The 12,948-nt window shown below is 57.3% G+C and overlaps 1 protein-coding gene and 1 pseudogene across 1 annotated transcript in view; both read left to right on the plus strand.

The window, feature by feature from the left end:
• Positions 1-12,948, plus strand: part of LOC131093388 (uncharacterized) — a 270,394-nt gene that overhangs the window by 225,211 nt on the left and 32,235 nt on the right. The window lies entirely within an intron of this gene.
• On the plus strand, positions 7,478-9,633 carry LOC131093458 (class II histocompatibility antigen, B-L beta chain-like; annotated as a pseudogene).

A 12,948-nucleotide genomic window follows, 5' to 3' on the forward strand; every position in this document is an offset into this window, starting at 1 on the left:
TTGGAATTATTTGAGGTTCTTGGGGGTTATGTTGTTGTATATGAAATTATTTTTTAGTTGTATTTGAAATTATTTGGGGTTTTTTTGACTTAATTTGGAAGGCTTTTTTTGTTTTTTGGGGTAATTTGTATTTGTTTGGGGTTATTTGGCGGACTTTTAGGTATTGTTTGGAGTTTTTTTTGCGGTTTATTTCAAGTATTTGGGGGTTATTTCGGTTATTTGGGGGTCATGTGGGTTCAAAAAACTGGGAATATTTCTCCTGCAAAAAATGTGAAGTTTTCCTTAAAAATTCGAGACTTTTTCCCCAAAAGACTGGGAATGTTCCCTTAAAAATCACCGGCTTCTCCCAGCCAATAGCGGCGCGTCCTGCCCCAAACCATCCAATCACTGCACTTCATCTCCCAAATTAACGAGTCATGGTGCACCCCGCCCCAAACCATCCAATCACCGCGGGTCTTCCCTCAGGAACACCGGCCTCCCCATGCGCCGATCCAACCAATCACCACAGGTCTCCCATCAGCTACTCCAGCCTCTCTCAAGCTGAACCAACCAATCACCGGGCATCTCCCCTCAGCAGCGCCTGCCTCTCTTTCCTCAATCTAACCAATCACTGGGCGTCTCCCCGCGGCAAAGCCCGCCTCCCCCGCCCCTCTCCTGTCAATCGCTGTGCCCTCTACGAAACCAACCAATCACCGGGCGTCTCCCCGCAGCAACTCCCGCCCTCCTCGCGCCGCTCCAGCCAATCAGAGCCGAGTACGAAGCAGCGCCCCCTGACCCCGGGGCCGAGCATGGAGCGGGCGCCCCCTCCCCCCTCACCTCGTCCGCGGGACCCCCTCAGGGACCCCCGGGAGCCGCCCCGGGCTCGGGCGGGTCCTGCGGGAGGCGCTGGAGAGAGCGGGGGAGGCGCTGGGAGAGGACGGGGGGCTCCGGGAGCTGCTGAGGAGGCGCAGGGACAGGTGAGGGGTCCTGGAGGGGTCGTGAGGGGAATTTGGGGAGGGGTCTTGAGGATGTTTGGGGGGGATTTGGGGAGGGTCTGGGGGGAACTTAAAGGGGGTTTTAGCGGGGTCTGGGGGTGCTGGGGGGGCTTTGGAGGGGAATTTGGGGAGGGGTCCTCGGGGGCTGTCATGATCCTCACGGACGGGTTTCGTGATGGTTCAAGGATTTGATCTCAGGGTGCAAAAAGAACCGACACGGTACAAGGGGGTTTGCAATGATAATCGAAACAAATGCACCTTTATTGAATGACCACAGCAAAATGCGATAGAGGGATTAAGGGAGAGAAAAAGACAGAGGAAGAGAGACAAAAGAGAGAGAGAGAGAAAGAGAGAGGGGATAGAGCTGCCAAACATAGAGACGAAGTCCTTTGGTCCAGTCCAGTCAAGGATCCGCCTGTTGCGTTGGGGAGGTCACAGAGGCCCAGTTCATCTGGACCCCAATTATACTCTTTTTCATTGGGGCAAGGGGGATGGATTTTGCAGCCGAAACAAAGGTAGTTTATTGTATCTTTGAGGGGGGGGGGGTGGTGGGAAATAAGGGTACACACAGTCCAAGTTTGTCAGCAGGCGAGAGTCATTGTTTTCGTGTTCCACTGCCTACACCTGCAACATCCACCTTCCTTTGGGCAGATTTTCTTCCCCACCCTGTACACCTCCCCCGAGTTGGAGCTTTCAGTCCCAGTCTCTGGAAGAAGGTGAGAGAGGCCTTCTCACATAGGGATTTCATGTCTCAGTCTCTTGATGAACAGGTTTCTTTCATTTATTTCCCTGGCAGGGAGAAAAAGGCACCATTGATCCTGGGCCGGACGGGCAAACCTCTCCCAGGGCTGACTGGCAGCGCTCTGCTCTGCTCCCGAGCTCCCTGGGGGCGCTTTGGGAGGCGGCTGTTCCCGGGCACCCTCCTCTGCCGGCCCTTTCCAGTCGGCTCATCCCTCCCTTGGTGACAAGGCCCTGCTGCCCATGAGCACGGGGACTGTGTGCAGTGTTGCGGGCACAAAGGAGAGGGGCGGTGGGGAGAACGAGGTCTCACCTGGCCAGCAGACCCACTGCACAGTGGTGGGTGTCGGCACGGAGCAGCGTGTCCCAGGCACGCTTGCGTTCCATGGACAGCACCACGTGCTCATAGCGCATTTGTCAGAGCAGGGCCTTCAGGGTCTGCAGTGCAAAGCTGTGTGCAGAGCAAAGGCCAGGTCACGCTGGGAGCCCCGGCTCCTGCCCTGGGGCATGGGAGGGACAGGATGGGGAGACTGGGAGGACTGGCACCGAGCACCTGTTGGGGTTGGTGGAGAGGCCGTGTTGCTCCTGGCATCCCTGCCAGAAGGTCTCAACCTCTTCTGGCATCTCCTGCGTGCTGATGTAAGATTGGAAGAGCAGATGCAGAAAGAGACTGGGGAAATACTCCAGCACAACAGGCGAGCGCCAGGCCAGATTGAAGATTTTCCACAGTGCCACGGTTGCCTGCAAGAAATAAAACAGCCAGAGACAACGCTCAGTGGCCAAGACATCCACGTGGCAGGGCCCGAGCGTGCGAGGGAGAGGTCGAGGGACACGCGGGGGGAGCAGCCAGCCTGGTGCCCCTGAGCCCTGCCCCTAAGGCAGGATTCAGCCCAGTGCCTGAGGCAGGGAGATGCAGCTGGGGGGAGCACAGAGAGCTGGCTGCTGCAGAGGCGGCCTGGGGGCTGGCAAAGGCCGGCACCAGAAACTCACAGCCAGGGCAAAGACTCCTGCGTCGTCCCCATCGGAGGTGCACACGCTGTGCACTGGCCAGGCGCTCAGCACATGGAGGAGCAGCTGCAGCGCCGGCTCCGCAGTCCTGCTCGAGGACATGATGGCTCCCCACATGGTGGCGGCAGCTCTGTGGGGTCAGAGCTCTGTGTCAGGGCGGGCTCGGCCACAGCGCCGTGGCCTGGGCAGCTGCAGGGCCCCGCGCTGGCCCTCAGCCCTGCCTCTGCCCACTGCCCCTGGCCGGCAGTGGCCAGCCAGCCCACGTGGGTACAGGCCCGGAGGGGCAGGGAGGGAGCGTGGCACCAGGCTCAGGAGCTGACATGGCAGCACTGGAAAACAGAGGAGCCAGAGGGTCCTGGAACTGCCCGCCTGTCTGGCAGTCAGCAGGGACAGGCTCTACAGGGTGACGGCCGGTGAAGCCTAAGCCCTCAAGGCACGTGGGGCTGCCCTACCTGTCACACGATGGGGCCCAGCACAAGAGGGTGATCAGCACGTCACAGGGGTGTTCCTGGGTCAGCTCCAGAAGGGCCTTGTCCAGCCTGTGCCCAGCAGACTCATTGGCCGTGAGCCACTGGTGGATGTACCTCACCATGGCGGGCACCTGCAGAGGGCACGGGGAGACTCGCAGAGCTGCCAGAGCAGCAACTTCCCCTGAGAAGTGCTTCCCTTCCAACCGCATTGGGCCGGGTCTCAGAGGCCGAGGGAGCCCGGCAGAGCCGGCTGGAGGCGCCACACCACTGCTGGGGCCATGGAGCCCTTGCCCCAGGCTGCTTACTTGCGTTGGATTGGAGACACCCTTCTCCACAAGCAATTCCAGCATGGCAGCACCGGTCTCGGCATCGAGGAACGGAAGGTTGGCCAAGACACCCGTGCCCACACCGGCGGTCTCTTCCTGCCAAGGGCACATGATGAATTGACAGAGGGTCTGCAGGAGAAGGGCAGCAAGGGAGGGAGAATCCATGGAGCGCTCCAAACCTGGTGCTTGGCTGAGCAGTGCCAGCAGGCCCAGCCCAGGTGGGGATGGCCGCAGGTACCTGTGCCGTTCTACCCAAGCGGCCACGGGCGGCTTCCTGTTCTTGTGTCCGGTCCTTGGCTGCATCTGGCAAAGAGCGAGCGCAGCCAGAGCTGAGGGGCTGCGGGAGAGGCCAGAGAACACAGCCCAGCCCTGAGCTCCCCAGGCAGGGAGAGCCTCGGGATGCCCCGGGGGATGGAGCACGGCTGCCAGGGGCTCCAGCCCAGCTTCTGTCCTATCCATGGATATGTCCACAGGGATGGGATGGGATGGGATGGGATGGGATGGGATGGGATGGGATGGGATGGGATGGGATGGGATGGGATGGGATGGGATGGGATGGGATGGGATGGGATGGGATGGGATGGGATGGGGCCAAGATGGCTGCAGGCACCAGCCCTGTGGCCCAGCTCTGACACTCATGCTCCTGCAGCATCTGGAACTGCTCCAGTTCTTCAGGCTGCTGTGCTGAGGTAGCTCCAGCCTCTTCCTCCTCCAGCCAGGCCAGCTTGGGCACGCTGGGGCGTCTCTGCTTCATGTCACTCTTTGCAGTTATGAGTGCTTGCTGAAGCAGAGAGGCCTCGGAAGGGCTGAAGATGAGCAAGTGCTGCAGTCGTGCCCTGAAGGCACCTGCAACAGAGGAGCCTCGGGAAGGCTACAGGACAGGAAGTCCTGCAGTCTGTCCTTGAGGGCAGCAGCAAGAGAGAAGTCTCAAGAAGGAAATAGGACTGCAAGTCCCGCAGTCTGTCCTCGAGGGCACCGGCCGCAGGGATGGCAGATGCTTGGGAAATGCTCCACGTCCCCAAGTCCCGCAGCCTGGCCTCGAGGTCACCTGCACAGGGAATGCCTCGGAAAAGCTCCGGGACAGCAAGGAATGAGCTGGCTGTGTGGGGGCTCCTCACAGCACTGCTCTGTCCCGTCCTGTCCTGTCGCGTGCACCGAGCACTGTGGCATGGCCATGGCGCCGCCAGCACCTACGTCACGGCGTGTCACAAAGGGTCACCCTCGCACACTCTGTCCCTTTCCATCCCACGGTGATCACAGTGCACTGTGTCACAGAGAGCCCCAGGACACACCTCCACGTGCCCTGGGGACGTGCCCCACCCCACCCAAACTGCCCCAGCTTGCAGGCAAGGCCTTGCCCCAAGTGTTGAAGACACAGCCCAGCAGGAACTTTAGCAAGGGCCCAAACAAGAAGCAGCTGCTCCTCTGCTCTGCCTGCTCAGGGCAGCAGAATGAGCCCCCACGGCTGCCAGCGCAGCAGAGCAGGAAGGGCACCGGGGCCTTCCACAGGCCCTGCCACGGCCTCTTTGGGACCAGTCCCGGTGCTGGGTGGCCGGCACACTTGCAGGTGTGTGACACAGACACGGGACGTGTGGCCCAGAGCTCCAATGCTGCTCTGTCCCCTGGGCAGCGCTGACAGCAGCAGATGTGGAAGAGTCCCTGCCAAAGGAGATTTGCCATGCCCAAGGCCTGCCAATGCTGGTGCCTCTCTCCTGCCACAGAGACCTGTGGCCCCAGGGGACATCTCTGCCAGAGGACAGCCAAAGCCAACGTGCCTTGGTGTCTATGTGATCTTTTCTGCAGGTGGATGTTGGCAGGAGCACCTGGAGCAATTGGTGGCCACACTTGGTATCTGTCAGAAGACAGAGGCTGTTGTCCCTTCCTGGAATGATTTTTGCTCGGAAGTGATTATCTGCAGCACAAAACCACCATCCACTATTGACTTTCACAGGACAATGACATTCTTACAGAGATGCTGTCAAGTCGCCCTGTGTGCTTCTGGCTGCTTTTCTTGCTCTCTGGATGAAAACATCAGCCCAGCGTCTGATGGCCAATGCTGCGGGTGCTGCCCATCTGGCTGTGGCCAGCAGCTCGTGCCCAAACACAAGCGGGTGCCTTCTGGGCAAGGGGATGGACTGGCACGAGCAGCCATTTTCTCTGGTGTCACGGTTTGATGCTGGCACAATGCCAGTGCACCCATGAAAATACATTCTCCCTGGTGTCTGCTGTGAGATGTGACCAGGAATACAGCGAAGCAGGATCCGGCTTCAGAATACAAAGAAAAAAGTCTTTATTAACTTACAATATATAAAAGAAACACACAGAAAGAATGAAAACCTTCCAAACATTCCTCCTCCCCCCAAACAAATTCCCAATACATCACAGTAAGGCAAGACCTTGGACTCGCAATTCAGTTGCCACCCCTCAGGTCACCAACTGAGTCCATCACCACCCCTCAGATAATCAACTCTCAGTTCATCAAGGAGAGAGGAGTCCCTCTTGTGCCACAGGCTTCCCCAGGAAACACATTTGAAACACAGTTGGCACCACCCGGAGTTCATTTGCCATTGTGACATCTTCCTTCCATGCCCAGTGCTCTCACCACTGCACATGGACCAGAGCTGCTTCTGGGGTTCTCCTTTTAAGGATGCTTTGCCCAGTTCCAAAAATGAGCACAGTCTCTCACTTTTGGGACACCTGTCCCCCCCAAATTCACCCCCTGGGGCCAAGGGGTCTCAAGAACAAAGATCTTCTTCCTTACTGAAGGCAGATGGCACCACCACCCTCCTCATCCATCTCTGTTCATGCCACTCCTTCACATCACATCACTGCACTCTCTTGGCTCCAAGCCATTGCCTCCCCCTAAATGCAGTCTCTGTGTCACAGGAAAAATGGTTCTGTCCATGGCTATGCAAGAAAAGTCCAGCCAAAGTCCACTCCATCATCTCCTCCCGCCTAGGATTCTTCTCAGCTTCTTCTGACATCTCTCACTTGCACGGACTTTGATCACATTTGCCTATTTTCTCCTATTTAATCCCTATCTCTCTTATTCAACTCCAGGAGAATCAGCATTTGTAAGGTTTCCATCACCCAAGAAAAGGGTTAAAATCTCGGGCTCTGCCTGCCCAGAACTCCCACGCTGGCCCTGCCGGGCACCTTCTCTCTGCACCCCTTCGCCTTCTCAGCTGTGCTGCCAGCACAAGATAGCAAATTTCAAGGTGGCACAGGCACAGACACCGGCTCTCTCTCTCTCTGTGGCCGCTGCCCGATGCCTCTCAGTGCTCCTCCACCCTTCCATCCTGCAGGGGCCTTCACCTCCCTTCTCTGTCCAAGACCCGGCTCTCCTCACCCGGCCGCTTGGCTTCCCCTCCCGCACCCAGCCCGCAGCCGGGCAGGGCAGCTCTGAACATTTCACCCACCGGAACCAAGAGAGCTTCCCCTGGGAGTTCTCTGCTTTTAACCCCCTGTGCTCTCAGAAGTGAATCCATGTCCTCAGGGACCACACCAGGCGCCAATATTCAAATCTGAGCACAGATTGGTTTGACCACAGTATCCCAAAAAACTCACTTCCTTTTCAAACCAGGACAGCGGGACCAAGGGATCCGAACAGAAAATCCTGAACGACCTCAGTAACCCAAAAATGGGGTTAAATGTGAAATGAGAGGCTCTCATTGGCTGGTCCAGCACAGCCCGCGCCTCTCCATCCCCGCCCCCACCTGCCCAACGCCCCAAGGTTCCCCCTGCCCAAAAAACCCCCAGCCCGGGGCTGCAGCGTCCCGGAAAGGCCTCAGCCAATGGCAGCTCAGGCAGGAGGCGGTGCAGCCAATGAGAGCTCAGGGCGTTGGATTGCCTCATCGGTTGCCGGGCGGAGCCCGTGGCCGATCGCTGCCCCCAAGCGGCGGCAGCCAATGAGAGCGCGCGGCGCTGCCGAGCCCGCCCTGCTCCGGACTGGCTCCCAGCGCAGCGCGGCTGCTTTGGGGCTGCTGCTCCCTGCCCGGCCCCGGCCATGGGGCGAGGGGCGGCAGCTGGGGCCCTGCTGGTGGCACTGGTGGTGTTGGGAGCCCCCCCGGCTGCGGGCGCGGAGGTCTCGGGTGAGCGGGGGTCGGGAGGCGCTGGGACAGGGGGGGAGAAGGGGGAAAAGGGGGCGAAGGGGGGAGCCCGGAATGGAGGGGGAGGAGGAGGGGACCCCCCAAAGGGAGAGCGGGAGGGGCTGAGGTGTGGGGGGAGGAGAGGTAGCGGTGGGAGAGGGTGTGGAAGGGGGAAAAGTGGAGGTGGGACACCATATCTGAGCGGGAGGGGCCTGGGGATTGGGTAATTTGTGGGAAAATGGGGAAATAGGACCCCAAAAGTGATTTGGGGAGCGGCCGGAGGTGGGAGGGGAGAGGATATGGAAGGGGAAATGGGGGAAGGGCGGCAAAGAGAAAGCGGCAGCGCGGGCAGGAGTGTCTCATGGCGGCCGTGGGGCACAGGGTGCGCGGAGTGGGGATCCGGGGTGGGCCCGGAGCTGTGGGGGTGCTGCTGGGGGGGGGTGCTGAGGGGCACCCCCTGTGCTGTGGCCTGCTGTCACAGGAGTGTTCCGGTTTTTGGCAATGTCCGAGTGTCATTTCATAAACGGCACGGAGAAGATGAGGTTCGCGGTACATGAGGTACATTTACAATCGGGATCAGTTCGTGATGTTTTACACTACGTGGGCTTCACCCCCTATGGGCAGGGGTGGGCCAGTGACTGGAACAGCAACCCGGCCACACTGGAGTACGCACGGTCTGTGGTAGACATGGTCTGCCCGTACAACTACAAGGGGGTTGGCCCATTCAGCACCGAGCGCCGAGGTGAGCGCGGGGCAGAGCGTGTCCCCTCGGGCCCTGCCCAGCCAAATCCCTGGAGCCCCTCAAAACCTCCCTGGGAATCAGCCCAGAGCCCTCAGCCCTCCTTGTGCCCATCCCCGGGGCCTCCTGTCCCTGCCACTGACCACCATGGCTCGCCCAGTCCACCCCAGTCCCTCTCATTGCCCATTTCAGCGTCCATTTCAGCGACGCGTAAAGCTGACGCTTCTCATCCAGTCAGAACGCGACCCTTTGATGACTCATCTGTTGCCAGGCAGACCCGCAGCGCCGAGAGTCCCGCGCTGGACTCGGCCTCGCAGTGCCGCGCACTTCATTCCCAGCTCCTTCCAGGGCCACCGCAGTCCCTCCCAGTCCCTCGCAGCCCATTCCCAGTCTGTTCTCACTTCGTTCCAGTTCACTCTCAGACCTCTAGCCTTTCTCTCAGTGCCACCCATTCCCTCCTATCTCTCTCATTGCCACCCCAACCCATCCCAGTCCGTCCCCAGACCCTCCCAGTCCATTCCCAGTCCCTCTCCAGCCCAGCCCTCCCCTCTCTCTCCCAGTGCCCCCCAGCTGATCCCAGCGTGTCCCCGCTCTCTCTCTCGCTCTCTCTCCCAGTGCCCCCCAGCGTGTCCATCTCGCTGGTGCCCCCTCGAGCTCCCAGCCCGGCCCCGGCCGCCTGCTCTGCTCCGTGATGGATTTCTACCCTGCTGCCATCCAGGTGAGGTGGTTCCAGGGCCAGCAGGAGCTCTCGGAGCACGTGGTGGCCACCGACGTGGTCCCCAACGGGGACTGGACCTACCAGCTGCTGCTGCTGCTGGAAACGCCGCCCCGGCGCGGGCTCAGCTGCAGCTGCCAGGTGGAGCACGTCAGCCTGGAGCAGCCCCTGAGGCGGCACTGGGGTACGGGGGAGCCCCTGGGGGCGCTGGCAGAGCCGCTGGGCTGTGCTGGGAGCTACTGGGAGGGAGCTGGAGAGAGCCGGGCTGGAACTGGGAGAGGAGTGGGGGCTGGGCAAGGGCTGGGAAGGGGTTTGGGGGATGCTGGGGAGGGCTGGGAAGGGATTTGGGGGTGCTGGTGGGCACTGGGAGGGAATTTGGGGGTGCTGGGTGTGACTGGGAGGGAGTTTGTGAGCGCTGTCATCCTCTCACCCTCATGTGTCCCCCTTCACCCCCTGTCTTTCCACATCCCCTGTTCCCTACCCAGAATGGTGATGGCCAGTGGCGTCAGAGATGCTCTGAAGTTTCCCTCATTTGCCTCACAAGGACAGACCCTGAGGAGCCTTGCTGCAGTTCTTGCGTGGTTGAGGTGGATGGTCACCAAGTGATCGTGCGCAGCTGTGCCTGCTGTGCCCCCACGGTCTCACGCCTGCTTCACCACCCCACAACAGCCCATGAATTTCCCCACTCTTGGCCAAATGAACTTTCTGAGCTAACTCTGGTGATCCCCCCATGGAAGATCCCTCATCTGCCTCACGACCACTGTCAAAGACAGAGACTGAAGCCCCTGCCCAAGGACTGAGGCTGAGACCCTTAAAATTCTAACACAGGGGCACTGGCCTGACTGAAGTGGCATCTTTGCCAAGTGCTGTCTGCAGGTGTGTTCGCTGGACCAGGACTGGTTTCTCATAGACACCAATCCTGAAGCAATGGGCCCCACTCACTGCTGAGATTGCCTTGTCCTGTTTTGGAACATGGACTGTCCATACCTGTTTTCAATACATTTATCCTCCATTGTCTTTTCCTGTTCCCCCCTCAGCAGAGGACTATGGAGGACCCCTGAGTTAACCAAAGATTTTGAGATTTTCCCCAACGTGACAAGACAGATCTATTGGCCAGACTACAAGGATTTCATCTCTCCATTGGTAGCTATTCCCTCCCCTCTTTTTCTCTCTATCCTTTATCTCCTTCCTAATCCTTCTATCACATTTGCTGTGGGCACTCAATAAAGGTGCATTTGTTTTGATGAATAGTGAAATGCCCTCTGTGTTGTTTTGCACTCTGAGATCAGTTAATGAACCATCACAACCTCACCTGTACAAGTGGATTGTGACAGGCTGCGCCGTCCTGGGCCCTCCTTCTAAATACAGCGCTGACCAGGCTGTTTGAGATTTTCCTTTTTTCCCACCAATTCCTTCTCCTCTGGACCCAAACCTCCCCTTCCCCCCTAGCCACCTCTCCCCCTTCCTGCCGCGCTGCTGCAGCTGGCCCTGCCCAGGGCCCGGGTGACAGGGCTGCTCGCCCTGTGCAGGAGTCAGCCGGCCTCGCCACCGCCCTGTGAAAAACCAATCACTTGTTTTAAAATTTTAAATGTTTAATAGTAATAAAATAGTTATTAAAATATTAATTAAAAAGTAGAGCACTAAGAGTTTGGACAATTAGAGTTAGGACAATAAAGGACAATAAAAAAACAAAGAATTATGGACGTTTGGATGCTTTTCTCAAAAAAGCATGTCAGCTAACAAAGGGTTAACCCTTAAAAGCAATACCCTGCTGCATATTCAAAAATCTCATACATGATGCAAACATTCCCTTCAAACTAGGGATTTTTCTGGTTATTGTCACCTTACCCCCTTCATCTGTAAATCATGGTTTGGCTCCATGGAGTCTGAAAGAAGGAGGTGGAAGGAGCCTGGTTCTTCCCGATAAGGAGGTAATAATTCTTCTCTTTGGGGTTTTAGTGTCTTGTTGCTGTTTGCTCTGTGCAAAGAATTTCTTGACCATCTCATCCCTTTCTTGAGCTAGTTAGGAAAGTATCTTACATCACAGAGTTTCTATTTTAATATTATGCTATAGCCTAAAACTATATTTGCCACACTACTTCAGAGGATTAACACAGCATAACTTTCTAACATAACACATATAATATTCATTTTAATGTTTGCGAAAAGCCAATTTTATAATACTCATTTTTCACAATAACAACACCCATGACACCAGTGGCAAAGCTGAGACCAAACATTAAAGACTGTGCCCCTCGTGAAGAGGAGACCAAAGAACTGCACCCCTCCTGTGAGGAGATCAAAAGCCTGAGGAGATTGAGCTGTGAACTTATAAGGTAAAAATGTATTCATATAATCAAGTATCATCATTTCTGTTACTTTATCCTTTGTGATTAAGTCTGAAATGCTTTTCTATTCCTTGTTAATTTAGCTGAATAATGTTCATTTTGGTTTTGTAAAACTATTCAGTCATAGTCCCGAGAATCCCCTTATTTTAAGTTATTCAGCATGCATTGATCAGTTTAAAAACTGGGGAGTTGTGGAGTGCCCCTGTTCCTAAGGGACAGGAATTTGGTCCCACCCTTCTTGTGTTGCTGAGAACTCCTCCCTTGCCCCGAACCCCAACTCCCCCCAGGATCCCCTATAAAACCCCCCTGCCCTGCCTTTGCCTGGTCCTTCATCCCCATCCTGCCCCTTCTCGTTTGTTCCCCTGCTAGGTGCTGGCAGCTGCACCCTCCCTGGGCACGATGAGCCCAGCTGCAACACCCCGCAACAGCAGGGACCCCAAAAACTGGTCAGGAACCCCAAAATCACCTCAAATCCCCAAACTCCGGTCAGGGATCTTGAAATTACCCCAAATGCCCCAAATTCCAGTCAGAGACCATGAAATTACCCAAAAATACCCTAAAAAAGCCCCCAAATACTACAAAACTCCAGTCAGGGACAACAGAATTATCCAAAAATATCCCAGAAGCCAGTCAGGGTTACCAAAATCCCCCAAATCCCCACAAAATCTGGTCAGGAAACCCAAAATGTCACCGAATCCCCCCAAAATTGCCCCAAATCCAGTCAGGATCCCGCAAATCCCCTCAAGACCTCGTAAAATCCCCTGAGGACCCCGCAAAATCTCCCCCCAAATTACTGCAGGACCCCCCCCAGATCTCCTCAGGACCCCGTAAAATCCCCTCAGTAATCCCCAAAACTCCCCTCAAATCCTCTCACAACCCCAATTCCCCATAGAGACCCCCCAAAAACTCCCTAAAAACCTTCACGAGCGCCCAGTTCTCCCTCAGCACCCTCCAAAGCTCCTCACATCCCCTCAGCTGCCTCACACCCCCTCACAACGCTCCAAATCCCCTCAGGACCCCGAATTCTCCCTCAGGACTCCCCAAAAAGTTCACCCCAAACCCCTTCATGATCCCCCAGTTCAACCTCAAGAGCCCCCAGACTCCCTCACATCCCCTCACAACCTCCCAAACCCCTTCAGGACCCCCCGTTGTCCCTCAGGACCCACTAAATTCTCTCAGGACCCCCAGTTCTCCCTCACGACCTCCCAATTGTCCCTCAGATCCCCCCAGTCCCCTCAGGACCCCCAGTTCTCCCTCAAGACTCCCCAGATCCCCTCAGGATCCCTCCCAATCCCTTCATAATCCCCCAACCCCCTCCTAACCGCCCCCCCCCCGCTCCCGGTGCTGACCGCGGTCGCCGTCGCACATCTCGCGCGGCCGGGGCGGGTCCCGGGGCTCTCTTGGCGTTCCCAAATTCCCGCCCCGCCCCCACGCGGCCTCAGCCCCGCTCCGCCGCCGCTGGGCCCTACCGGGACCACAATGCCCACAATGCACCGCGTCTCTACCGGAAGCGACCATCGATGCCGCCTCAGGGGGAACTTC

This window comes from Melospiza georgiana, chromosome 25 (genome assembly GCF_028018845.1).
Source record: "Melospiza georgiana isolate bMelGeo1 chromosome 25, bMelGeo1.pri, whole genome shotgun sequence".
Taxonomy (NCBI): domain Eukaryota; kingdom Metazoa; phylum Chordata; class Aves; order Passeriformes; family Passerellidae; genus Melospiza; species Melospiza georgiana.